At 41.4% G+C, this 26,686-nt stretch overlaps 1 long non-coding RNA gene across 1 annotated transcript; it reads right to left on the bottom strand.

Annotated features, from left to right (window-relative positions):
• Nucleotides 1-1,090: 1,090 nt before the first annotated feature.
• On the bottom strand, nucleotides 1,091-2,044 carry LOC107686871 (uncharacterized). Its single transcript, XR_001634075.1, has 3 exons — nucleotides 1,939-2,044; nucleotides 1,336-1,381; nucleotides 1,091-1,206 (listed from the first exon to the last, which is right to left on the bottom strand). It is a non-coding gene; the product is annotated as an uncharacterized LOC107686871 (long non-coding RNA).
• Between the last annotated feature and the right edge of the window lie 24,642 nt (nucleotides 2,045-26,686).

The raw sequence follows: 26,686 nt of genomic DNA, 5'->3' as shown, positions 1-26,686 counted from the left end.
TTATTCTTACCCAAAAATACAAAATGGAAGAAAGAGTTAAAACTGAACAGAATCTTGCTACTCTGTATGAACATTTTGTATATATATTTATTTGCTTCTTTTCCATTTTGCACTTACTTCTACTTTTACTTTCAATACTTAAGTCCATTTAAGATTAAAAAAATACTTTTCGTACTTAAGTACAATAAATATCACATACTTTAAGACTTTTACTCAAGTAATATTCTAAACGGTGACTCAACTTCTACCAAAGTCATTTTCTGGTAAGATATCTGTACTTTTACTTGAGTATGGCTTTCAGGTACTTTATACACTTTATACAATGTAATTGACAAATATCACATATGAGATATGTGGAAATTTCAAAATGACGACGGGTGGTCAACCCAAACAGTCTTCGCGTCTATAAAGAGTCCCGCTTGCAAGCTGCAAAACAAGTGCAGCTGATGCAAAGCGTAAGCACCTCCCCTACCCCTTCCCGCTTTCTTTCCTTTAAACTTTTATTTTTCTACAGCTGGTATAAGGGACTCGGGTCTTAGGGAGATGACTAATAAGTGTTTAGAAGGACAAGGGGCCACAAGGAATGAGGACAACAGGCTGGGGTATAATGGCCCACTATTAAAGAGTTCTGACAGGCCACTGTCTTGGACTGGGCATGGGCCGCGATCCTCCACTGGGCTCTGTCAAATCTGTTGGAGAGGAAACTCATCAAGGGGCATATTGGGGCTGAGCGAGTCGGTCTGATTACGAAAGTGGAAGGGGGGATTACCAATGAGAAAGACACTTTGGACTTGTCTGACTCGTTTTCCCTCCTTTAACAAGCTTGACAATCTGTGGACAAGACCGTTTGAGTATCACCTGCCTGCATGATGAAATTGTCTGATAAATCTTGCCAGGTGCAAGATTCCATAAAGCAATAAGACCTAAGGTTTTTCATTACTGCAAATACAGGTATGATGTTGTCATGCATGCACTGTAAAACCGGATAAGTTCAGAATACTCAACATTTTTGTGGACACCGATTACCTCACATGTTAAACAAGCAGGCCAACTTTATTTTATATACAATGAAGACAGCGATGGAGGTAGTTAGTGTTTGTGAATTTGCACTCACCTGAAGATCAAACATTTCGAATGTCATGCAACATCTGTGAAATCTTGCTGGTGTGTGCCACTTTCTCTGATATGGTGAAACTCAGCACAAACCTAGAAAACCACAAACACGCACAAGTAAGTGTATAACCAACAATGGATGTAGAAAAGAGAAAGCCAAGTCTGTGTCCTGTTATGTGAGGACACATCACACAACTTGCTCTTCAACTGAATAGAAGTTACCTTAAGTGTTGAGGCTCACTCTTTTGTATTCATCATCCAGCTCAGCCTGCAATTTAAGAAAGTTTGTAAAGGTTTACTACAAGTTTGTAGATTGCTTTTGTAAAATTAATATATTGCAAAATTCATGTCCGTGTATTAGCTTTAACTTCGTTTTGGATTAATACTCTTAGCAGCTAGTTGTTTAAAAACAGACCAAATTAAAAATCACATTTACCAGGACATTTCCCAAAAAAAGCATTGTATGGCTAAGATGATCGTGATCAACAATCGACTTAGCTCACGATGCTTTTGAGAAATGCAGCCCTAAACATTGCAGTTTGTCCAAGAAGTTGCTAGATTTGTCCCTAAACTTTTGAAAAAAGTCTCAAAAGGGGCGGGGAAGTCGCTAAATCTAGCTACAAAGTAGCTAAATTGGCAACACTGAACATTCCTTTATCATGATATTCTTACAACACTCAAAAAGCAAATAAGACATTTTCACAGTTGTTTTGATTTCTTCTTCTTTCAATTTTATTGGTGGTTGGCAAACCAACTTAAAGGTGCATTTACCACCACCTACTGGACTGGAGTGTGGGCAGTACTTTGTTGTTTTGATTTACTTACAAGTTGTTCCATTAAGTTTGCTCCGGTCGCTTGCGATTATCCGCCATGTTGAATGGATTCTTCTGAACGTCGGTTAGAGCAACGAGGTGACGTCACTTTACGTCACTCAGTAAACTTAAAAATAATCATTTAAATATAATTGTTTACTCAAGACTGTTGAGCCACACAAAAATAAAACTAAAGTCCTCGTTCAGAAAATGTAATTGTTATAAGTTGCATCAACTATTTAACAGACTTTAATTGCAGTGTTCTTAATCTTTATAAGTTAGTAGTACTGTTCGGGTTTACAGTGTGCAAGAAAATACTTTCTGGGGTAATGGCTGTACATATAATGTGCCTTTCTTGATTCTTAGTGCTCTGTAGGTAACAATGAAAATTAATAAGATAAATAATAAGATAAGCAATGTATTAGATAAATAGCAAACTTATATCCATACCATATAGGTCTGCTGCAAAAAATGTAGCTATTCTCTGAACTAAATTTGAACTAAAACTTGCAGTTATTTTTAACCAAATGGTGTCCAGGGTTCTTTGTTGGATATACTGTAATGACGTCAGTCCCACTCATGTTCATTCAGGTGTCCTAGCAGAGTAAGCACAGGTGTAACTTATCACATTATGAATGTTTCATACATTTTTTTGTGATCAAGTGTGGCTAATGGAGTTTACCCCAGGGGTGTCTAAAGTCTGGCCTGGAGGGTCACTGTCCTACAGAGTTTAGCTCTAGTTTGCCTCAGCACATCTGCCTGGAAGTTTCTAGTTTGCCTTGTAAGACCTTGATTAGCTTGTTCAGGTGTGTTTAATTGGGGTTGGAGCTAAACTCTGCAGGACAGAGGCCCTCCAGGAGCAGGATTGGACACCCGTGCTTTACCCAAAAATGTCATCATTAAAGGGGTCATAGGATGCTACATGCACTTTTACAAGTTGTTTGAACTGAAATGTGTGTTGGCAGTGTGTGTACACAACCACCCTATAATGATAAAAATCCATGCAGTGGTTTTTTTTTATCTGGTTAAATGTTTTCCCCTTTCTCAAATGAGCCGGTAAAGAATCATATCAACTTGTGGAAAATGGGCATCCTATGACCCCTTTAACTTTGACAGAATCGTTTGTTGTTCCAAACCTGAGTGACTGACTTTTGTGGAACAGAAAAGAAAATATTTTACATACCATTTTGGTGACCACTGACTTCCATTTTATAAACAAAACAAAACAAAAAACACTGAGACATTTCTCAATTTCAAATTTCAAATATGTTAATTTTACAGGTTTGGAATGACATGAGGGTAAGAAAATTATGATATAATTTTCATTTTTGGGCGAATTATCTCTTTAATACGTTTTGCGGCCACTATATTTGCACAAAATAATAATAATGATAATAATATCTGCCAATTTTCATTCATAATCCACTTGATTCTATGAGATTGTCAGTTCTTAAACCTTCTGTGTCTAGTCTGCACAAGGTCTCCAAAAATGACACATCAGTGAGCACAGCGGCAGGGTTAGGGCTATTGTCTGCAATCAATTCCCTTGAAACAAAAGAGGCACCTGTCAGATTAGCTCCCTGATGACCCATCAGCGAGCATGAGTATCACCCCCCTCACTGGGCAGCCATGTGCCGGACACAAGGCCCCCTTGTTAACCCAACCACCCAGTTCCTCACTTCCAGGAAAACCCAGGGGACTGAGTCCAACACGGTACACCCCAGGGTCATATTGTTGGGTTAGAACATATAGTATGTGGCTTCATATCAGCTCTACTGTCTGCACTCCAGGAAAACAGGTCCCCTGGGCCATGGACACTGTGGGGAGTGCAGAACACATGCACGTGTCCTCCCTCTATAACAAGCAATAAAGGATGCATTATGAGAGCACTTACTGTACAAGTGGCCAATCTGTCCATGGCCATGCTCATTGTGCCCAGGCCCAGAACCATAATATGCAGGTGCAGGTGTCATTTTCTCAGGCTTCTGCCAAAAAGGGCAGCATGGACCAAAGCACATATGGTGCAGGATTTGGCATGAGGCTTCCCAAAGGAAGTTATGTTAAGACATTTGTTGCACATCTGTCCTAGGCTCTAATGCTTTAGTTTCAAAGACTCTCTCTTATTGCCTGCGCTCAGTTCGCTTGAGTACAGTGACATTAATCGATAAAACTATTAAACCTGAAGGATCTGTGCAAACTTGCTTATACCTTCCAGTAAAATAACTTTCTGGGATAAAGCATGCCACAAAAGGCCACATAGCCGGAGGATTGCTTCAATCGGCCAGTGTAAAAACTGAGACAAAATCCTCTAGATGTACTACACAAGATTAAACATGTAAATCAAGTGACATCTGTACAGAATGCAAATAGATCACCATAAGTTTCTTTTAAGCTTGTGTAAAATCAAAACCACACCCATTTGGATCTGGTTTTTAATAGGCTGTAACCATACTGTGACGAGAGGGGCAGGGCCGAGAGCCGTGGGAACGGAGCGAGGCCGGTGGAGGAAATGCTAATGCGTGACACCTGCACCACTCACCGGTCTCGAGTCCCACGGAGGAGCTCCGGAAGGATAAAAGGAGGAGTGACGACAGTGTTGGATGAGAGAGGACCAAGCCCGGATTTTATTTTGTGTTTTGGTTCTGTTTGTGCGCGACAGTCGTCCGCGAGGGGCTTTCGCGCTATTTTGTGTTTATTTTATTATTAAAGTTTTCTTTGAACATTCGCTGGTTCCCGCCTCCTTCTTCCCGACCTACGAACGTTGTTACACATACCTTGCATTGCCTGAATGCCTTTTCATCCCCCGCAAGGGTGTTTGAGCATTACTCTCTAATCTTATTGAGATTTGCTTGCTGTAGTGATTATCATGCCGCAATAGTGAGCTCCTTTACACAGCGATACCAATTTGACACTCATATAAGGAAATAGTGTGAGAATAAACGAATGCACAATATGCTACCGTTAGAAATCACATAATGTATTAAACACTCAGTCCTGTCATTCAGTGCTTCAAAGCAGTGCACATGACCTGAAAAAAAGTGTGAGGGTGAAAGAAAAACAGTGTAAAAATAAAGTGCTAAAGTGGATTGCAGTCTGTCGGCTATTTCAATCAACAAAGTCGGCTGTTTGGTAACAAAGTGGCAGAGTGTGTCAGCTGATAAGGCCAAACACAGGTCAGCATGCTCCATAGCAGACTCAGGTACATGTGCTGTGCTGCAATCTACTGCCCACGCTGTGATCACAGGTTAGAGGGTGCAGTCAGTGCGGAGCCGCCTCAGCAGAATGCCTATTTGTTTTGATCAGCCCTCTATGTTGTTTGGGGAAAAAGGAGACTCGGTTGTAATTTTGCCATGTCAAAGCCGATCGATATCTTGCACTGTAGATGTTTGGAAGCATATGACAAAAGAATGAACCTGGAGGGCCAGATCATCTAAGAAAAAAATGTATGTGCTTTCATGAACACGTATGAAAATCTTCAGTATTTCAAAAGTGGTACATACAGATAAAACAGTACGTCTGACAGTAGCAACTTAAATGTTAAACACATATGAAAAGGCCAAATATTTTTATGTGGAAAAATTCTGCCATGTCTACAATGCCACAAAGCAACAGAAAGTAACCTAGTTTAAAACTAAATAAATTAAAACAAAGTAAGTACATGCAGAATTTCCACAATTAAGAGTGAGCAGTTCTTTTGTGAATGAGCGCCACCCATTGGTAAATGAATGCATTGACCATGATTCAATTTCCAAAGGACACACAAATTAAGAGGGACATCACTTCTGGGATTTATAGTGAATGATTCGCAACATCCACACACAAAGCTCTCTTCACTCTAAGACACATTTAAAGAAACTGAGGTCTCATCAGAAACTGAATGAAGGCAACAGCAAACCAGACAAACGTGCTTTCATGAGAGGGAGTTGCTGAACGCGTAAATCCGCCATGCTCTTTTTGATAGAGCTTCAATTCAGAGGCCAATCGTGTAACAACAAAAGCAGGAACAACCTCGGCACCCCCGCCACCACCTCATGAAAAACACAAGATCTTACAACGGGCTTGAGAAGATAGGCGAAAAAGAAGGCCATCTTGTGTTGCTCTCACAATCAAATTACTCTAATGCAAGTGGACAGGCAACCTCCATGCTATAGTTAGTGCGCACAATGCACTGTAATTACTTATTCACAAAATGCAAGCATCTTAAATGTAGGTGTAAGAGAACTATAGGCTTGGAAAACTGAAAACAGGCACACACAGATGTGAAAGTAAGCTCTCTACCCTCAGACCCTAATAGTAAACTGGGCCCAGTGTATTCGTTGAATAGCTGAAAGTTAGGCATGATACAGAGTTCAGATAAATAAACTGATTTGGTACTTCTTACATCCCAAAGGTCAGCACAACAAATTCAAAGAGGCCCAAAAGTTTACCACGGACTGTGTAATGCGGGTGGTTAGACATTGTATGCTTTTAAAAGAAGTGCTTTCCATTCACTCGCTGAAGAAGGAAAGAGGCAGAGAAAGTTAAAGGATAAGTTATCCATCCTGTTAAAGAGACATGTGTACATGCAAATAAAAGAATAAAGAGAAGTACCTCTAAGAAAGCAAATGTTGTAAACCGAAAGTTGCTCATCGTATTAAATGTGATCAAACATTCAAATAATACAAGCACAAACTAAAAGTGGTTACATTTCCAAGAACTTGTATTCTGAGAAGTTGTACTAAATAGCTCATTTGGAAAGAATAAGCTACCTTACATGCTACAAATGAGCTACAGTTATCCTAGTTAGTTATTAAGCTAGTAGTAAGTTAACCTAAATAATCATGCCTCTTTGTGACTGCAAAACAGATCATGTGGCATTATAATATCAATGCCACTAATGCTTTTCCAAAAGGAGCGAGCAGAACAAAAGCTTGCTTTTGTCAATAAAGGACAGGTTACAGTCAAAGAATGAATGCTGTAGAGGGTCTATATTTTCTTAACAGATGGGTGTTCTGCTATGCTAAGCTGTGAGGGTGTAGCCCTTGTGGTGTATATGTTCAGAGATGCAAATTGAGGCCGCTGGCAGATGTGGCTTTAAATAGCGTCACACTGGGAGCTCAACTGCTGGAACCCATGGGGCTCAGGCCTAGCCAGGGCTTGGGTGGGGGAGCGGCCCACATGAAAATAAATGGATCTCTTTGGGTTAGAGTCAGTTCTACGGCATTAAGGCCTCTCACTCGGAGACAGAGAGGTCGGTGGAGGGGAAGGGAATGGTAAAAATGTGCATTTAGCACCGATGTATGAAGAGTTTCAGGATGGTGTGGCAAAAGGGGGGCAGGGTGTTCCCTTGAAAACGAAAAAGAATAGAGAAAGCACTTCTGGTTAGCCGGGAAATTCTGTGTTCTTGCACTAAGTGACAAGATTTTAGCTAAATAAATGATGCTTAAATAAACTGAAATGCTTTGTTAAAGTCAATTGCTGAATCTTTATAAACAAAAAAAAGCTTAATTATGGATACAAATATTTAGGCCTTAACAAAAGCACTACCCTGAAGCCTTAAACTGCAGCAGGAAGTGGTCAAAGTTAAATAAACATTTCTCTCACCTTGCAGCGCTCACGCAGAGGTCTCCCAGACACAGCTTAAATGGGCCGGAAGATTCTTTTTTCACCTTCTGGACGGAATTCCCATTCACAATAAGATGAAATGTTGTAAAACAAGCACTGTTCCTCTCATGTTTCAATGGCTGATGAGGCAACTATGTAATTCAAGAATTTAGCTTATTAGCTGTGTGATAGGAAGAAAAACAAATGAATCAACGAGAGAGAAAAAAACATAGTTCACAGCTATGATGTAACTAAAGCCTACTTGCTATTTAGGGGGGAAAATAACAAACCTTTAAACTTGTTTGCCAATTTGACAGGTTCTTAAAACATTTGACCAATTACCAATTACAACTCTTAGCTCAATTTTTCATGTTGCACTCCATTCCAGAAAGCTTTGTAAGAAATCCACTCAAAATCAAAAAATCTGTATTTTAAAAATGGCTGAACACACACATCTCTGCATGAAACCCCTTCTCCGCAGTTACAAAAACATATTCACACGAAAACAAACCAATTTTCTTAACAGTTCTCTTGAACAAACTTTAGCCCAATTAGTTTGAATTGACTGATAACTGTAGTCCATTCAAGTGATGAAATTACATAATGTTTAAATAGACCACTTAGCATATTTAGGCCACTAGGAGATCTTAGAGAATAAAAGCGCACTCAACTTTATCTGTTATCAAGCTCAGAAATTCTTGATTTGACTTGTAGATGTCACACTGACCATTCTGGACTGAATACTCTGAATGGACAAACTGTGGAAACGTTCCAGTGCCTCCTCAGTGACAATCCCTTCACACCCATTCACAATCTGTCATCCATCTCACACGATCACTTGCAAACATTCATATCTGGTAGATAACTCACTCTTTAGCTTCCAGACTCTTTAGAGTCCATTACCCATTTGCCATTAGGTCATTTGAAATGGGTACTTACAAGATGACGCAGAATTTCAGCGGCTCTCTGCGGTTTGAGTTGTTTTGTTAGAGTGTGTCTGGTCAGAACAGCTGCTCTTGGGGTTGAAATTACCAAGAGTCCACACTGTCTAGGTCAGTTTGATAAAGATCATCTGCAGAAAAGCAAGGTGGGACCTGACCCCTTTCAGGCAGATAAGCAAATTGAATGGATAAACTAAACAAACAGTGAGATATCTCCATAAAGCAAGCGACATATTGTTTACCCCTGAGCTGCTTTTAGGGACAGGCCTACATCTGTTCATGGTTTCTGGAGTAGGTCAGAGATGCTGTAAAAGTAACAGACCCCTTTGAGAAGTGTATAGCTTTACGTCCAATAAAAGAGGCCTCAACTCCATTCATAAACTCATTCCTTTGACATTAGCATTGTCTGGACTGGTCATGTTTTCCTGATGTGTGTGAAAGCTAGAGCTGGTGAGCCAGCCGACTTTGCTACAGGCAACTTCTATCCATGGTGGTCCCATTAGGGGCCATTAGTTTTACTGATAATTTTTAAGGCCTTGGCATCCAAGCTGACCTGAAGCTTAACTGCTGGCTGGACATCCACCATCATTGACCACTACTATAAACATGGCAGGAGACGGTTACACTCCAAGTGTCATCAAAGCGCTGTGGAGTGGCCATTTGGAAATTATTTGGCATTGGTATCTCTGGAATCCAGAGTGACAAAGACATCAAGAAAGCATTTGAGGAAGTGAGAGTGACCAGAAGACAGAAGGTAAAAGGATTACCATGGATCATTAGTCTCCTCACGGTCAAGTACACATCCTCCTCTTGGTGTCCTTTAACTGATAGCGATTGACAATTTGTAACTGAGAAAGTGGCAAAGGTATGAAACTTGCCTAGATAAAGGCTAATACCTAATTTGCAATTAATGTAAAAAAAAACAACAAATAAATAAATAAATAAAACAGCAAATAGGTCTTCTATTGTCAGGTCCTCTGAAACAAGTGGAGTCTGTGTGAACTGTTAAGACTGTAATGAAGCTGCAATTACCCAAATTTGCTCTGGCCAAATCTTCTTATCCTTAATCTTGGTGTTTGTGTTTGTCCCCACTATCTAAAAATACTTCTGGCCTGTACCATTTATCTGGAGTAATTGGTATGTCTGTTTAATTAAGAGGCCTAGTAATCATACCTGAAGGGCAGGAAAGGTACAAGAAGCATTCTGAACCCTGACTCTTATGCCATACTATTCGCCAACAGAGACATTATTTATAACGATTGATATAGGGTCTATAGGACAACTGGTAAAAGTGTCATCTATACAGTCTTCTACTGATGTTCAATAGTTTTACCAGCAAGGTGCCATAACATTTTTGATTGTTAACACCCAACCACCAGATCTTAAGTGATGTGGAATTCAGTGAACCTAGGTCATACTACAGTGATGACAGCATCTATCACCCTATCCATGCACTTCTGGCAAGGTAAATAATCGGAGAAGTGTAGAAAGAGCAACTAAGACCCTCCACAGAACTTGATATTGGGTATGTCTGTGTGTTGGATGTAGGTTTATCACTACATCCATCAAAATCTAACAATGTACCTTAACTCTTCCTCCTCCTAATTCCACTGGACAACCATCCCAGCAATGGGCATTTGGCTAAAGATCTGATCAACTGTGACAGTAGCTGGTTTGTTGCAAGTCCAAGATGGTCTATTAGTTCTGCCAACTCCATACCACCTAAACAAGCCTGGACCATCTAACCATGTCAAACACACCTACCACATTAATCTTCCAACAGTGAATTTAGGAGATTTCCAAATCTTCATCACTCTGCAGGTTTAGAGATATCTATCTGTCCATTAATTTATGATGACTTACATATAGGTCCTCTACTGACATGTTATGGTTCGGTCTGGACAAGAAAACACAGAGGTGGGGCAGTTCAAAGGACGAGCCCTTGACTTTGGAAGCCAATAAAACAATAAAAAGACACTAAAAGCTATCACTATGAATCTGAAGGAGGGGAAGAGGTCACAACCACCAGTGTCACAATGCAGGGTGCACCTCTGCTGATCACTTGGAGCTTTGTTAGACTAGTGAGGGGTAGATTCATAATATAAGTCACAAGACAACAAAAAGGGTGAAGAAGCAGTCTTACAATGCTCCTATTCTTAACTCAATTGAGGTATAAATGCTCTCAAAAGCCATTTGAAGAAGAACATCCGAAGAACAAAAGGAGAGCATTCTTGCCTTGACATCCCCTCGTAAATGCTGATTCTTTTTGTGTGAATTATAGCGCCATACTCTTTAGTCAATCAAATCCCACTCTTGCTTCACATGATCTGAACAATTGCCAATATCTACCAACACCAAATGAGAGTGTTTTAATGCTTTAACCTATAAATTCATGAAAAGGAAAAGGAAGCTCAAGTCTGGTCCTTCTAGAGTGGAAGTTGAATTGAGTAGTGCTTAAGGTCTCTCACCTTTCAATGTCCACTGGAGCATGGACAGCACACCAATCAATCAGTGAGAAAGGTCAGAGCCAATGTAAAGGAGCACATTCTATGGGTTACTCTCACATGGCTAAGCCCACAATCCATGTACACTGTTAGCTATATCCATACAAATAAAACTGTATCAGTCAACTGCAAACACCACCTTACAAACCACATATTTGCAGTCAGTGTCCTTATCAAACTGCCCTCAATCCATTACCTCCACAACTTTCTCTTCATATTGATGGCGAAATGGTAAGTGCTCATTCAGTACAGATTACACTAGTAGTTTTGATAATGACACTGTTGGTCTCTGTGATGTCATCACTGACATCAGTACTGTGCACCTTATAGTTGCTTCGGGAGATATGATTGAATAAAGAATCTTTTGAATAAATCTCAATGATTGCATTTTTTTTTCAGTTATACAGTGTTTCCCACAGACTTACACTCAATGTGTGGCGGCACTTCCCTGGGGGAAATATAGGCTATATGAATCAGCAGACGCGCTGATTGAAAATGCACATTCATTCTCTGCCAGCAGGAGGCACTTTAGGAGTGTCAGAAATAGCCGTTTCCCCGGTAACGGCAGTAAACAAAGCAGCGTTCTGCTTATAAACACTGCTTTATCAGGCATATTAGGAAAGATTAAATGAAAATGACATTGAAACTTCTCTAAAGACAGTCAGTGCCCTTCAAAGATACATTTATATAAAAACACCCACGCCACGTTTTGACTTTGAAACGTGCAGAGCTCATATTTATTCAACAAAGTCAAAGCATTTTGGAAACTCTATTTGTGGCGGTCAGTGTTGATATTGTGGCAGGCAGCCACAAATAAATCAATGTATGGGAAACACTGGTTATATTTTTAACTGAGATTCAAAGTTTCAAAGAACATTTCATGATTATCTGAAAACAACAGAATTAAACATGTTAAGAAATTGTTTACATGATCAAGACACAGTGACTTTGACATGAAAAGGCATTATGTTCGGTTTGAATCATTACACAAATTTATGAAAATGAAAAAGATCTTGCTATTGTCATGTATATGTTTCACAATCTGTGATGGCGAGGAACGATGGAGATGAGGAATAAACGAAACAGTCTTTAATCCAAGAAACACAGGGTACATCCAACACTGGGAACAGCAGGAAACACATGAACAATATACAGGAACATGACCAAATAAGGGAACAGAAACAGGGGCAAAACTTGACACAGACAGTCCATGATCCTGACAATATGGTGCTAAAATAAACTGATCAATATTTACATTTACAGCTAGTTTAAGAATGAATACATTATTAGAATTGAAAATGACTTCACACAGTAATCTTAATCGTAATATTTCTTAAATTCTTAATCTTAATATGACCATAAGAACACCAGAAAACATTCTGAAACTATAAGGTGCTGATTAATGTGGCTTTAAAATGCCAACTTCCCCTTATCCCCAGTTTTCCTTGATCTTCTGTGATTGTTCCTTCTCTCTGCCTATTTCAATGCCAGCGCTCACCAGCCAAACAAAGATGTAGGAGTATTAATTCTGAAAGGGGGACAGGAGTGGGTACCCAAAGCAATGTGATCTCAGCTGCATGCCATCCACAGGCGCGGGCAGCTGACAGGGCCAGGTTGGGTTGCTGTTACTGTGTTGTCAGGATGTGGTGGTAGGGGGTACGGTTTCTGGGGGGTCCCGCCACACTATTGAGCCCTGGCTTTACCCACTTCAACCTGCTAACAATGACAGCTCTGTCCTACAGAACTCCAGAGCGAGCCCCAGCCCCCTCCCAAAATAAGAGCCCTGATTTGTGGAGTGTGCCCCGCTCCCTCTGATCCCTTTTCTATCCGTCCTTCGCTTCTTTCTTTCTGCAGAACTGATGTAATCCAAAAACATCCAGAGGAGCAGCTGCACAGCGACACTGTCCTCTCTAACTCTCTCCCTCACTTTCTCTGTCTTTCTCTCAGCTGCTTTATTTCCTTTCTTTCTCCAGTGGCATGCGAGGCTGTCATGGGGAGGGAGTGATGGAGAGCAGAGACAATCAGAGCCTTTTTCTCTGCTAAAATGGGCTATCACTTCAGATCTCTTTTGCCATCTACCTCTGTATCCTGTTTGAAGAGCCTCTGGCGTCTGGGTCGAGGGCAAAATGAAAATCCTCTGTTTAAAGTTATGCCTTTGCACAATGAACTGGAATTCATAGCAGAAAAATAGCATCAATATATCAGTCAGGAAGTCCTGACAGCAGTTATTTTATTTATGGTATTGGTAATTTACAAAAAGCTCAACTCGAGAGCCGAAAGCAAAGACAGAACATGTGTGGTCTGAATCCACTAACATTTCAGGTGTGACTCATAAGCCCTTGGACACTGACAATAGTAAATGTGTCATAGCTAAGTAATCTGATGAAATCTTATTTAAAATATATATTTTTAAAAATGGACTGTAAACGTTATAACAAAGACAACACAGGTGTTATTCTGTTTTCACATGCAGACACTGGGTGCTGTTTTGAAAGGCCTGAGGGCTATCCTGTGTAGCAAACACTGATACATCACAACTTTTAAGAATGCCAGACGTGTGTGGGGTAAATAAACAGTGTATTACTGAAGCCCCACCTCATGTGTCTTCAAAAATGCATTCAAATTCAATACTAATCTGTTCAAGAATACAACATACTTTTTAGATCTTATCATAATTCATATCTTCAAAAAACCTCCTGACTGTTTGACCCTCTTTGACCTTCCTGAAATTTGAGTTTAGATAAATGTCTGTGCAGTCACAGAGTAATCCATTAGTAGCTAGAACTGGGGAAGTCTGTAGCACAGAAGCAAGACAGGGTGCGAGGGGTTTAGAAACAGGACCCCTGTGTGGCTGCAGGGCAGGAAGTCCAAACTCAGAGTGGCACAAGTGCAGATTTGTGGTATATAAACAGTGTTAAAGTGCTCAATAAAATGTCTCGGTTACGTATGTAACCCTCGTTCCCTGAAGGAGGGAACAGAGACGTTACATCAGTGACTGACGAATTGGGAACCTCGCTAGAGAGACCAATCACCTTCGAGTATTAACAAAACAAGCCAATAAGTGTTGGCGTGTGATCTTTGCATCGCGCACCCCGCCCCGCAGCGCGGGTATATAAGGAGAGCGCGTGAGACCCGGAGAAATAGGAAACTGCTTTTTAATTGAACGTTTGGGTACCACCGGCTGGGGAGCCAGTGGCGGAACAAAACAAAAAGGAAACAAAATATTCTCCACCCGGCCCTCCTCCGGGGGAAGGAGTGGTGCGGTCACCATCTCCTGAAGAGCAGGATCCAGAGTCTCCGGGTCGCCCGTCTCAGGAACGCCGCTTGCTCTGGCGCTTTACGGGCCTGGCAGGGGCAGAGACAGGCTGCACCGCTTTCCTGCTGCCAGCTCCACGCTGCGGCCAGTGTGAAGGCTGCTGCTGAGGCCGAGCTGGAGCGGAGGTGGAGGCAGCAGGAGGGCGCCCTCGGCGACGAGCGGGTAGATGGACTGCAGCCGGTGGCGGGGTGATGACAGCAGCGGGCCGCCGGGGCAGGAAGTGTCTGATCACCTCCGTCTGCTTCTGTGCGGCGGAGAACTGCTGGGCGAAGCTCTCCACTGCATTGCCGAAGAGGCCAGCCTGGGAGATCGGGGAGTCCAGGAAACGATGTTTGTCGGCCTCCCTCATATCTGCCAGGTTCAGCCATAGATGTCGTTCCTGGACCACCAGGGTGGACATCGTCTGACTGAGGGACCGCGCCGTGACTTTCGTCGCCCGGAAGGCGAGGTCCGTCGCCGTGCGCAGTTCCTGCATTACCCCTGGGTCAGAACTGCCCTTGTGCAGCTGCTTCAACGCCTTGGCCTGGTAGACCTGCAGGAGGGCCATGGCGTGCCTGTCCAGCAACTCTGTAAGCCTTGACCGTTAGAGCGGACGAGAACTTACAGGCCCTGGACGGGAGGCGTGGATTACCCCGCCAGGCGGCGGCGCTTTGCAGGCAGAGCTGCATCGCAATAGCGCACTCGACTTGGGGGGATCTCCACATACCCCTTAGCCGCCCCGCCATCAAGGGCAGTGAGGGCGGAAGAAGCAGTAGCTCTGTTTCGGGCAGAAAAAGGTGCCCTCCAAGATCTAGTAAATTCTTCATGCACTTCCGGGAAGAATGGAACCGGAAGTGACTGCCGATGATTGGCCTGCGGCACCCCCAGGAACCAATCATCCAACCTCAAGCGTTCGGGAGATGGAGGGGGTTTCCTTTGCAAGCCGATGCTCTCGGCGCAACCCTCTCGGCGGCCCGGGAAAGCATAGCAGTCAGCTCTGGATCTGACTCGGGCAACGCCACTCTTCCTGACGGTTGCAGCGCAGCCGAGTCCTCATCTCCAGAGCCTAGCTCGTCCCCCGATGCAGTGATCGACATCCTGTCATCTGCCGGAGGCCCGAATGAAATGCTAGACCCCGCCCTGTCCGGGGTCTCAGCCACCTCATCGCGGAACACCAGAGGGTGCGATGTGCTAGAGGAGTGAGGGGCCCGCAGAGATGCACTCGATGGGGAAGCCCTCACTGTGACCTCCTCCGCTGCTGGAAGGAACTAGAACAGGGCATGGGGAGGGGGAATCCCCCTCGTTTAATGAAGAGTAGCCTCGATCGCAACATCGCGAAGGTCATGTCCCCGCAATGAGAACATGAGTCATCCACGAGCGCTGCCTCAGTGTGCTCAATGCCCAGGCACGAGATGCAGCATTCGTGACCATCAGATGGAGCCAGGAAGCGACCACACCCAGAAACACACGAATGGAAGGCCGTCTTTAAAAAGACGCCACGTCACTCGTGGAGGTCATTTAGATTTGCTCTTTTAGGAAATAAAGTGTTGAAGCGCCCAGGAGAGGTCGCAGCGCGACCTCGGTTTGAAGAGCTGCAGCACACCGTCCACACCAACAGCAGCACTGTACCAGCAACCCCTGCTGACGTGCCGTAACACCAACACTGTCGGGGATGCTGTCTTGTAGACACTTGCTCGGTAACCAGACCAGCCGAAAGGCTCCTCAGCGAAAAGCTGAATGTGCAACTGCACGCGCTCTCCTTATATACCCGCACTGCGATGCAAAGATCGCACGCCAACACTTATTGGCTTGTTTTGTTAACACTCGAAGGGGATTGGTCTCTCTAGCGAGGATCCCAATTCGTCAGTCACTGACGCAACATCGAACGTGACCCATTTTAGAGAGAACAAGAGAGAGAAGAGAACCTGTTGCTATTATTGTTGCATTTATAGGAAAAGGGGAATAGAGAATTGTTAGTTTTAGGTAAGTTTAAGTTTTAGTAAATGACAGTCAGTGGACATAATAATCACTTTAAAAGTGGGTACAAATGTTTAAACATGCAAAAGTGACAAGACCAAACCAAACTTAGTACACAAATATTATGATGATGTCATCACTGTCCATTACGCATTAAATGATGAATACATTCTTGATACAAGTCGATATGCAATCAAAATTTTATCTTACATTTCCTAATAAATCTATGACAAAAATGATCTGCAACACAAAGTTTGAATAGAGATTAATTCATTGCAGAAGTTTAACATTTACGGTTAGGGGGTTTGGAACAAACCCTAGCCAGAGTGTTTGTCAGTACTGCCTAGTGCACAGTTTCTTGCTGAGGTGCCAGTTAGAACTATCCCAACTGTCTGGCTGGGGGAAAAAACTTGCTTTCTGTTCTTCAGCAGTTTTAATAGGTGCTTTTCACATACTTTGAAGACTAAATGTATTATGATGATGTCATCACTGTCCATTACGCATTAAATGATGAATACATTCTTGATACAAGTTGATATGCAATCAAAATTTTATCTTACATTTCCTAATAAATCTATGACAAAAATGATCTGCAACACAAAGTTTGAATAGAGATTAATTCATTGCAGAAGTTTAACATTTACGGTTAGGGGGTTTGGAACAAACCCTAGCCAGAGTGTTTGTCAGTACTGCCTAGTGCACAGTTTCTTGCTGAGGTGCCAGTTAGAACTATCCCAACTGTCTGGCTGGGGGAAAAAAAAAACTTGCTTTCTGTTCTTCAGCAGTTTTAATAGGTGCTTTTCACATACTTTGAAGCCTAAATGTTTTTTATACAACCAGAGTGTCAGGTTTTACCTTGTTGTTGACTACAACCAGATACGGGGCTTGACATTAAGCCTTGACATGTGCTTGTCAGTCATTCACTTGTCTAAGTAAAAATGTTACTTGTCTGGGGGGGGTCACTGTCTTAATGAGTGGGTCATTGATTCAACCAATTTGTTCAAACGGCTGATTCATTCAGTAAATGAAGCAAGTAGGCTCCTTTGAGATGCGGCTAGCTTCACCTGAAATTTAGGCGAGAGTAGGCGGCATCAAACGCATATTTTAGTATTTTTCAGAAATATGACAACAATCACATATCTCACACAGAGATCGCACTGTCATAGTGTTTGTGAATATTCATGCATAATTTTAATTTAATCAGATCAAAAATAAAACATTTTAGAAGAGAACGCAAAATCACAGCTGTTTGAACCAATGAGCATTGTCGTCAGCAAGTAGTTTCCCATCATGCTTTTGGTCAGTGCAACTGGGGGAAAGCAACTGCGCTCGACTGTGTGGCCAACTTGCTGTCGCGAGAGATTTTTGCCACACGTCAGAGTGACATCAGAGTAAGGCAGACCGCCCTCGGACACATTTCTAAATGGCATGTTTCTCATGGTGATCAACGGTGATCGGTTCTGTGCAGATTTTGCTCATCTTAAACGAGCCTAGTGACTGTCTTTATGAATGGCTCACTGAATCATTAGCCCCTTTCACACATACAGACTTTACTGGTAAATTACTGGTAAATTACCATAAAGAGATCATGTGTGAACAGGACCTATTAAAAAATACCGGTAAATTCATTCCGGCAATTTACCGATATAAGAAGTTGTAACATATATACTAGTAAATTATCGGTAATCTGCTCAGTGTGAACGCAGAATGAAGGTTACCGGTATGAGCTCGTACAAGTTCAGGACGCGCTGACATAAGACGTCTACTCTGGGCCAATGCAGAGCCGTAGAAATTCAAAATTCAACAGCTCTGGGCCAATCATAACATTCTGACGCAGATGACGCATTTACTCCGTGGTGTGTAGTTTCGGTTTGAAGTCATCTAATATGATGTCTCTGAGCCAAAAGCAGCTGCATGAATGTGAACGTTTGACACAAAAATGAAAACATCAACAAAAACACTGACAGCGTATACCCCTCCATGTTTACAAACACAACACCGGGACGTGCAGCCGTTTAGAGGTAATTTCTGGTTAATGTCACAGAATTTACCGGTACTTTGAAACCGATGTGTGAATGGTGCTTTAACAGTAAAAAGACGGAATGTCGTTGCCTGTTTGAACAGTGCATTTTTGTTTTTACCGGTAAAGTCATTCCAGTAATTTTACGGCAATTCACTGGTATTATTGTGTGAAAGGGGCTATTGATTCACCCGATTCATTCAAAAATGCTGAATCATTCAGTAACGAAACACTGTTGTGTGTTGCTCGGAGATGCGCGAGTGTTCTGCTGCTGTGGCTTTGCTTAAGATTTTCGTTTGCGAAATGGAGGGGGGTGGCAAGTCACTGTCTTAATGAGTGAGTCATTGATTCAACCGATTCGTTCAAATGGCTGATTCATTCAATAAATGAAGCAAGTGACTGTCTTTATGAATGGCTCACTGAATCATTGACTCGTTCAAAAATGCTGAATCATTCAGTAACGAAACACTGTTGTGTGTTGCTCGGAGATGCGCGAGTGTTCTGCTGCTGTGGCTTTGCTTAAGATTTTCGTTTGCGAAATGGAGCAAAATCAACCAATAATGTGTCTAAAATGCAAGTCAGTTAATATTAACTACTTGTTTATTGAACTACTGTTGTATAAAATCGATGTCACATTTGCAATCGTGCTGACAGTCAGGAAAACATCACTCTTGGTCGTGTGATGTTGCTTACCTCTATCATATATTATAAGGAATATGTATCTTTTTTCTACAGCAGTATGTTTGTTTCTTCGCTGTTGCGCTTATTAGCTTTGATTTCTCCATGAGTCAGACAGGCTGCGCGAGCCTCAACTGACGGGACCTTGATACTGTCAATACATTATCCGTTATCAGTCACCATTTGAAAGTAATAAAATCAGAATCATTCTCGCCAAAGTTTCGGTGCTGTCCTAGTTATTGTTTGTTATTGACATTTTAATCATGTTCTCTTTCACTTTCACTTGCCCCTTCACGAAATCCACTTGTCCAGGACAAGCAGACAAGCGTTAATGTCGAGCCCTGAGATGTATTTTGAATATTTTAACTTAAGCCCTTCAGGTATTTATCAGTAGTCAAATGAAATAATATTGCATTCCAGAGGTACAGTCGGTTTCCAGGTGAAGCTCAAAGCAGGGTGAGGTTGCCTGCAGTGGCTTGTTCTATTATCAGTCACTGATCTTCACACACCCAACCTATTCAGAAGCTCCATATCCTCCTCCACATCTTCCCATAATACAATATACACTTTACTCTAACCGGCGCTGAGAATCAGCATAAACAAAGAGTAATCCAAAGAGGCTTACCCCTTTTTCTTAAATGGCAGCTATTTCGGATGTGATCTTCAGTCATCACACACCCACAAACTTTATTTGCCAAATCACCACATAAAAAGAAAAAGATCATGTTTGCAATATATTCATATTATAGCTCAATAAATGTAGACTTGTGGGGCAGGGCGAGACAGAACTTATTCTGACAGGAAAAGCTAAAAGAAGAGGAAGTGGAACACAAAAACTTGAGTTCGACTGGCAGAACTTGACAGCAAAGGGCCACTGTGATCCTACATGCAGGAGCCATCTTGGTTTCTTTCCAAGCCACGAACAAGTGCCAAGAGATGAGGGCACAGAACCCAGGATGTGGGCTGACTCAGCAGCATGGGTGGGCTGACCCAGCCTCTCCATATGCCTTGGCCCCTGTGGATAAATGGGCATCAGGGCATGTCTATCTTGATATATCCCCACTTAACCTCTATTGACTTACTGCAAGTTAGCAATTTTTTAAATGAAACATTTCATTAAGTATTTTGTTTATTATTAGATACTGGTGGTAATTAGATATGTGTAGCATGACATGTAATTGTTGGAAACAATCTTCAAAGCTAACTTCTTTAAATTCTGAAGAATTAAAAAATTACCCATTTTACTTCTGCGCTTACCTACTTGGATGAGTAAGAAGTTTACTTACCAAACCTTGGGTTCAGTCAGGAATAAATTCCTTGAAATCTAATCCATGAATTGCTGAAATGTATCCCATTGAACCTCTTTCCTGACAATAAACACCATGCTACTTTCTCATGGATAGGCAATTCAGCAGCCAAATGCTACTTTTTTTGCGCTTAATCTCAAAGTGTGTTTTTAAACAGAGGAATAATTTGACCAAATTACAACGCAAGTAGCGCACTAATGCTCAGCTCAGTTGACCAGGAAGTTTACTGTCAGTTCAAGAACCTCTCATATCACACATTCTAAAGGCATTAGTTTCATGACAGTCTAGTCAGCACAGGTACAGTACCAAATTAACTAGTACAAGTCTTACATCAAGAAATTCAAGAAAATTTGACAAAAGGTCAAATGAAAACTGCTAAATCATAATTTCATTACAATAAAATGTGATAATTAGCAGTTACAATAGAAACAGTAATAATTACATTAAACTTTAGGTATGGATCTTTTGTTGTGCTTTGCTTGTTCAAAATACCAATAAAAATATATTACAAAAAAAGCAATTAAAATTTGTATTTGGGATTCCCTGCTGTGAGATAAGAAGGAATGTTGGCATTTATCATTAACTGCCTTTCTTTATGCAAATCACTTCTAACCCTCTGGGTTTTGAAAATGTTCTTCAGGGGAAGCAAGGTTTACACACAGATCAGACACCTTGATACAGTAGTTAATGTATAAAATAACTAAAAAAGAACAAAATACCCACCTAAAATGATTAGGATCAAATGTAAAGTGTTTAATTTTATACATTTTAAAAGTTGATACATTACCAACTGTCCCAGCTTAATACGTGGAGAAAACTATGTGATTTTAGGTTAAAACTGCCTGTTGAATGACTAATGGCAGATGGGAGAAGAGTTTGGGAAACCTGTTTGAAAACACTCTGTTTGGTTACTGTACTAGCCAAGAAATTGCACAGTTCTTCAGAGGGGCACACATTTTTTGTTTATACAGTGCCGACTGATATAACAATCATCTTGGACTTATGCTGACACTTAGTGGTGTGGATGCAGCATCACACAAAAGCAATAGTTTTCAGTTACCAATTCCACAGCAGAATTTTTTTGGACTATTTGCAATAATCCATTATTTATTCCATGAGTGAAAGTAACTGGGCCGTTACTGAGATAAAACGAGTAATTTGCAGATGGTTATGTGATGTCAACATGTCCGCCCCCATGAAGCAACCCACTCTATATAAAATAAAACTTTTATTGGGCTACTGTTGTAAATGAAGTCTTCATTCAATATGAGTGTACACAATTTTAAACATTTTTCAAAAGTACTATTGATGTAGGGATAAAACAATAAACCTCCAAAAAAGCTTGCTAAGAAAGATTTTTTTGGTTCCAAAAGAAACTTCTGACCATCAATCAGTTGAAGCCTTCATCTCACAGTTTGTACTTAATGTATTTTGATGGCAAATCTTCATTCTAAATGTCTGCTGATCGATTCGTTTAAACCTACTGTAGGGATTGGCACAGAAAAAGGTGATGGTTAAGGCTCTGTTTTTTGCGAAAGGAGAGCAAGGAGGCATGAGTGGGGGTTTTGGGGAAGCAAGGGTCTCGCCAAAGTTTCGGTGCTGTCCTAGTTATTGTTTGTTATTGACATTTTAATCATGTTCTCTTTCACTTTCACTTGCCCCTTCACGAAATCCACTTGTCCAGGACAAGCAGACAAGCGTTAATGTCGAGCCCTGAGATGTATTTTGAATATTTTAACTTAAGCCCTTCAGGTATTTATCAGTAGTCAAATGAAATAATATTGCATTCCAGAGGTACAGTCGGTTTCCAGGTGAAGCTCAAAGCAGGGTGAGGTTGCCTGCAGTGGCTTGTTCTATTATCAGTCACTGATCTTCACACACCCAACCTATTCAGAAGCTCCATATCCTCCTCCACATCTTCCCATAATACAATATACACTTTACTCTAACCGGCGCTGAGAATCAGCATAAACAAAGAGTAATCCAAAGAGGCTTACCCCTTTTTCTTAAATGGCAGCTATTTCGGATGTGATCTTCAGTCATCACACACCCACAAACTTTATTTGCCAAATCACCACATAAAAAGAAAAAGATCATGTTTGCAATATATTCATATTATAGCTCAATAAATGTAGACTTGTGGGGCAGGGCGAGACAGAACTTATTCTGACAGGAAAAGCTAAAAGAAGAGGAAGTGGAACACAAAAACTTGAGTTCGACTGGCAGAACTTGACAGCAAAGGGCCACTGTGATCCTACATGCAGGAGCCATCTTGGTTTCTTTCCAAGCCACGAACAAGTGCCAAGAGATGAGGGCACAGAACCCAGGATGTGGGCTGACTCAGCAGCATGGGTGGGCTGACCCAGCCTCTCCATATGCCTTGGCCCCTGTGGATAAATGGGCATCAGGGCATGTCTATCTTGATATATCCCCACTTAACCTCTATTGACTTACTGCAAGTTAGCAATTTTTTAAATGAAACATTTCATTAAGTATTTTGTTTATTATTAGATACTGGTGGTAATTAGATATGTGTAGCATGACATGTAATTGTTGGAAACAATCTTCAAAGCTAACTTCTTTAAATTCTGAAGAATTAAAAAATTACCCATTTTACTTCTGCGCTTACCTACTTGGATGAGTAAGAAGTTTACTTACCAAACCTTGGGTTCAGTCAGGAATAAATTCCTTGAAATCTAATCCATGAATTGCTGAAATGTATCCCATTGAACCTCTTTCCTGACAATAAACACCATGCTACTTTCTCATGGATAGGCAATTCAGCAGCCAAATGCTACTTTTTTTGCGCTTAATCTCAAAGTGTGTTTTTAAACAGAGGAATAATTTGACCAAATTACAACGCAAGTAGCGCACTAATGCTCAGCTCAGTTGACCAGGAAGTTTACTGTCAGTTCAAGAACCTCTCATATCACACATTCTAAAGGCATTAGTTTCATGACAGTCTAGTCAGCACAGGTACAGTACCAAATTAACTAGTACAAGTCTTACATCAAGAAATTCAAGAAAATTTGACAAAAGGTCAAATGAAAACTGCTAAATCATAATTTCATTACAATAAAATGTGATAATTAGCAGTTACAATAGAAACAGTAATAATTACATTAAACTTTAGGTATGGATCTTTTGTTGTGCTTTGCTTGTTCAAAATACCAATAAAAATATATTACAAAAAAAGCAATTAAAATTTGTATTTGGGATTCCCTGCTGTGAGATAAGAAGGAATGTTGGCATTTATCATTAACTGCCTTTCTTTATGCAAATCACTTCTAACCCTCTGGGTTTTGAAAATGTTCTTCAGGGGAAGCAAGGTTTACACACAGATCAGACACCTTGATACAGTAGTTAATGTATAAAATAACTAAAAAAGAACAAAATACCCACCTAAAATGATTAGGATCAAATGTAAAGTGTTTAATTTTATACATTTTAAAAGTTGATACATTACCAACTGTCCCAGCTTAATACGTGGAGAAAACTATGTGATTTTAGGTTAAAACTGCCTGTTGAATGACTAATGGCAGATGGGAGAAGAGTTTGGGAAACCTGTTTGAAAACACTCTGTTTGGTTACTGTACTAGCCAAGAAATTGCACAGTTCTTCAGAGGGGCACACATTTTTTGTTTATACAGTGCCGACTGATATAACAATCATCTTGGACTTATGCTGACACTTAGTGGTGTGGATGCAGCATCACACAAAAGCAATAGTTTTCAGTTACCAATTCCACAGCAGAATTTTTTTGGACTATTTGCAATAATCCATTATTTATTCCATGAGTGAAAGTAACTGGGCCGTTACTGAGATAAAACGAGTAATTTGCAGATGGTTATGTGATGTCAACATGTCCGCCCCCATGAAGCAACCCACTCTATATAAAATAAAACTTTTATTGGGCTACTGTTGTAAATGAAGTCTTCATTCAATATGTGTACACAATTTTAAACATTTTTCAAAAGTACTATTGATGTAGGGATAAAACAATAAACCTCCAAAAAAGCTTGCTAAGAAAGATTTTTTTGGTTCCAAAAGAAACTTCTGACCATCAATCAGTTGAAGCCTTCATCTCACAGTTTGTACTTAATGTATTTTGATGGCAAATCTTCATTCTAAATGTCTGCTGATCGATTCGTTTAAACCTACTGTAGGGATTGGCACAGAAAAAGGTGATGGTTAAGGCTCTGTTTTTTGCGAAAGGAGAGCAAGGAGGCATGAGTGGGGGTTTTGGGGAAGCAAGGGTTATCGACAGGCAGGGTGCAACGAATAGCTGGCGCCAGACGAGCTCCACAAGCCAGGGGAAGATTTAGCACCAAAGAGAGCAGAGTGTCGCAGAGAGTGTGTATGTGTTTGGGAGTGTGTGTGAGAGGGTCAGGCTCTGAATGCAGTTCTGTTCAGGGCAGATTTCACGGCTGGCTGATCACAGGCGTCCATGGCTCGACCCTCGCGACAGCTGCAAGACCCTGCCGTCAGGCCCGCTCGCCCCCTCCTCCCCGCTCCAGCACAAAGGGGCCCCTGCCTGGCCCAGCGCTGCCCAGCACGGCCCAGTACAACTCGGCAGCGGCTGACAGGCTGCGGTCGCTAACGATGGCAACTGTGTGAGGTATGCATGTGTCATGTCGAGGGGTGCAGGGGGCATCATGCTAATGGAGCAGGCAAGTGGGAAATAGAGAAGCCTCCCTCTTCACCTGTCCAGTCCAAGGGGTTCCCATTCCTATGAGATTATTTGTCTGATTATTAATGTCTCTAGCAGCATTATCTTCTGTCCTTCTCAAATCTCTTCCTCAATGACTTTACTCCATATCCTCAGGGCCATCCAAAAAGAACCTACTTATTCCCAATACGATCCTATGGCCTCTACACGGGGGGGTGGGTAAATGGTGGCTGACTCAGTGCAAACGAGTGGGAACAATCTGAAAACTGCTGAACATAAACTTTTGAACCTAAAGTATATCTTAAGTATACCATGTTTTCAGTACACAAGGGTGTTGTGACGAGAGGGGCGGGGCCGAGAGCCATGGGAACGGAGCAAGGCCGGTTGAGTAAATGCTAATGCACGACACCTGCGCCACTCACCAGTCTCGAGTCCCACGGAGGAGCTCCGGAAGGATAAAAGGAGGAGTGACGACAGTGTTGGACGAGAGAAGTCCAGGCCTTAAAAGCAATATTAAAATATGAGTATAATTACTAAATATTTCACACATAATCACTGATCTCATTCGCTTTGATAGGCTATTATTTGGGAGTTTACATTCCATAGCCCTTTGCATTTTGACCTTTCATCTGGATACTGTACATCTGTATTTGGTTGACTGTCAGTCAGCTAACTGTCCCAAAATGCATTTGGATTCCAATCTCATATCCTGACTGCATATTTTCTGTAAAAAAAAAATGTTATTATTATTTTTTTATTATTTACTTATTTTAAATTGGAAGGTTTATCACCATTTGTCTGAACTACCTGAGGTGATATCAGCATCTGGAAAACAGCAAAGTTCACGTTTTCTTCAAAGAAAAATTTGTTCCTGTGTGATCAGACACCCATCTCTTGCCTCGTGGTCATCACATCAGCAAAGTCTTCCTCTGACCAAAAAGGATAACCCCTCTGACCCTTCAGGGTCACTAGGCTAGCCACCACAGTGTGCCTCAAAATACTGTAATGAGCTTAGACTGACCTGACACTCCTGGAGTTTACTAGAGCGCAACTAAGCCACTAACAGCCTTAAACTGTTCTGATATTAGCTTTACACTGAACAATCTCTTAGCAGGACACAGTCGGATTAACTGCAGCAACCGGTACCAGCCCTGATAGCATGTTTTTAGCATAAGCTAGCACATTTTAGCTACACCTCATTTAGCACCTAGTCAACAATGAAGCTGCAGGGTGTGATTAAAAATGCAAATATATATAAGCAGTATATACATATTAGGGATGCACGATATTATCGGACTGATATGGGAATCGGCCGATAAAGGCTTTAAGTGTACATATCGGCATCGGCCCGATATGATAAATTATGCCGACATGTCTCACTGATAGGAGGAATACATTAACTCACATGTGCTCAGGGTGTGCTAGCGATTAGATCAGGTCAGCAGTGTGGCTCATTCTTGAAGCAAAGTTTTGCCTGAATGGTGATTAGATTCACTGCTTTGGATCGCTACATTTAAACTGAGAATGCACGTACAGAATGACACGTTCGGTGTGTGATAGAATGCTTGTTTGAGATGCGCCTCGCCTCGCCTGAAATGTAGGCGAGAGTAGGCGGCTGCAGTGAGGGGAGGAGTGAAATAAGCGCAGTCAAGACAGACAGTTCTGGCCTCTCGAAGTGGAACAGATACCTACGAGATCAAAGGTGGATATTGCGTTATTCTCACTCGTGTGCTGTGCTGCTGATAAACATGATATAATTTCAGTTCTGTTGCTTTTATATGAAAATA

Source organism: Sinocyclocheilus anshuiensis, unplaced genomic scaffold, assembly GCF_001515605.1.
Source record: "Sinocyclocheilus anshuiensis isolate Anshui unplaced genomic scaffold, SAMN03320099.WGS_v1.1 scaffold773, whole genome shotgun sequence".
Taxonomy (NCBI): Eukaryota; Metazoa; Chordata; class Actinopteri; order Cypriniformes; family Cyprinidae; genus Sinocyclocheilus; species Sinocyclocheilus anshuiensis.
Note: the sequence above shows the minus strand (reverse complement) of the source record. Positions and strands in the feature narration are given on the sequence as shown.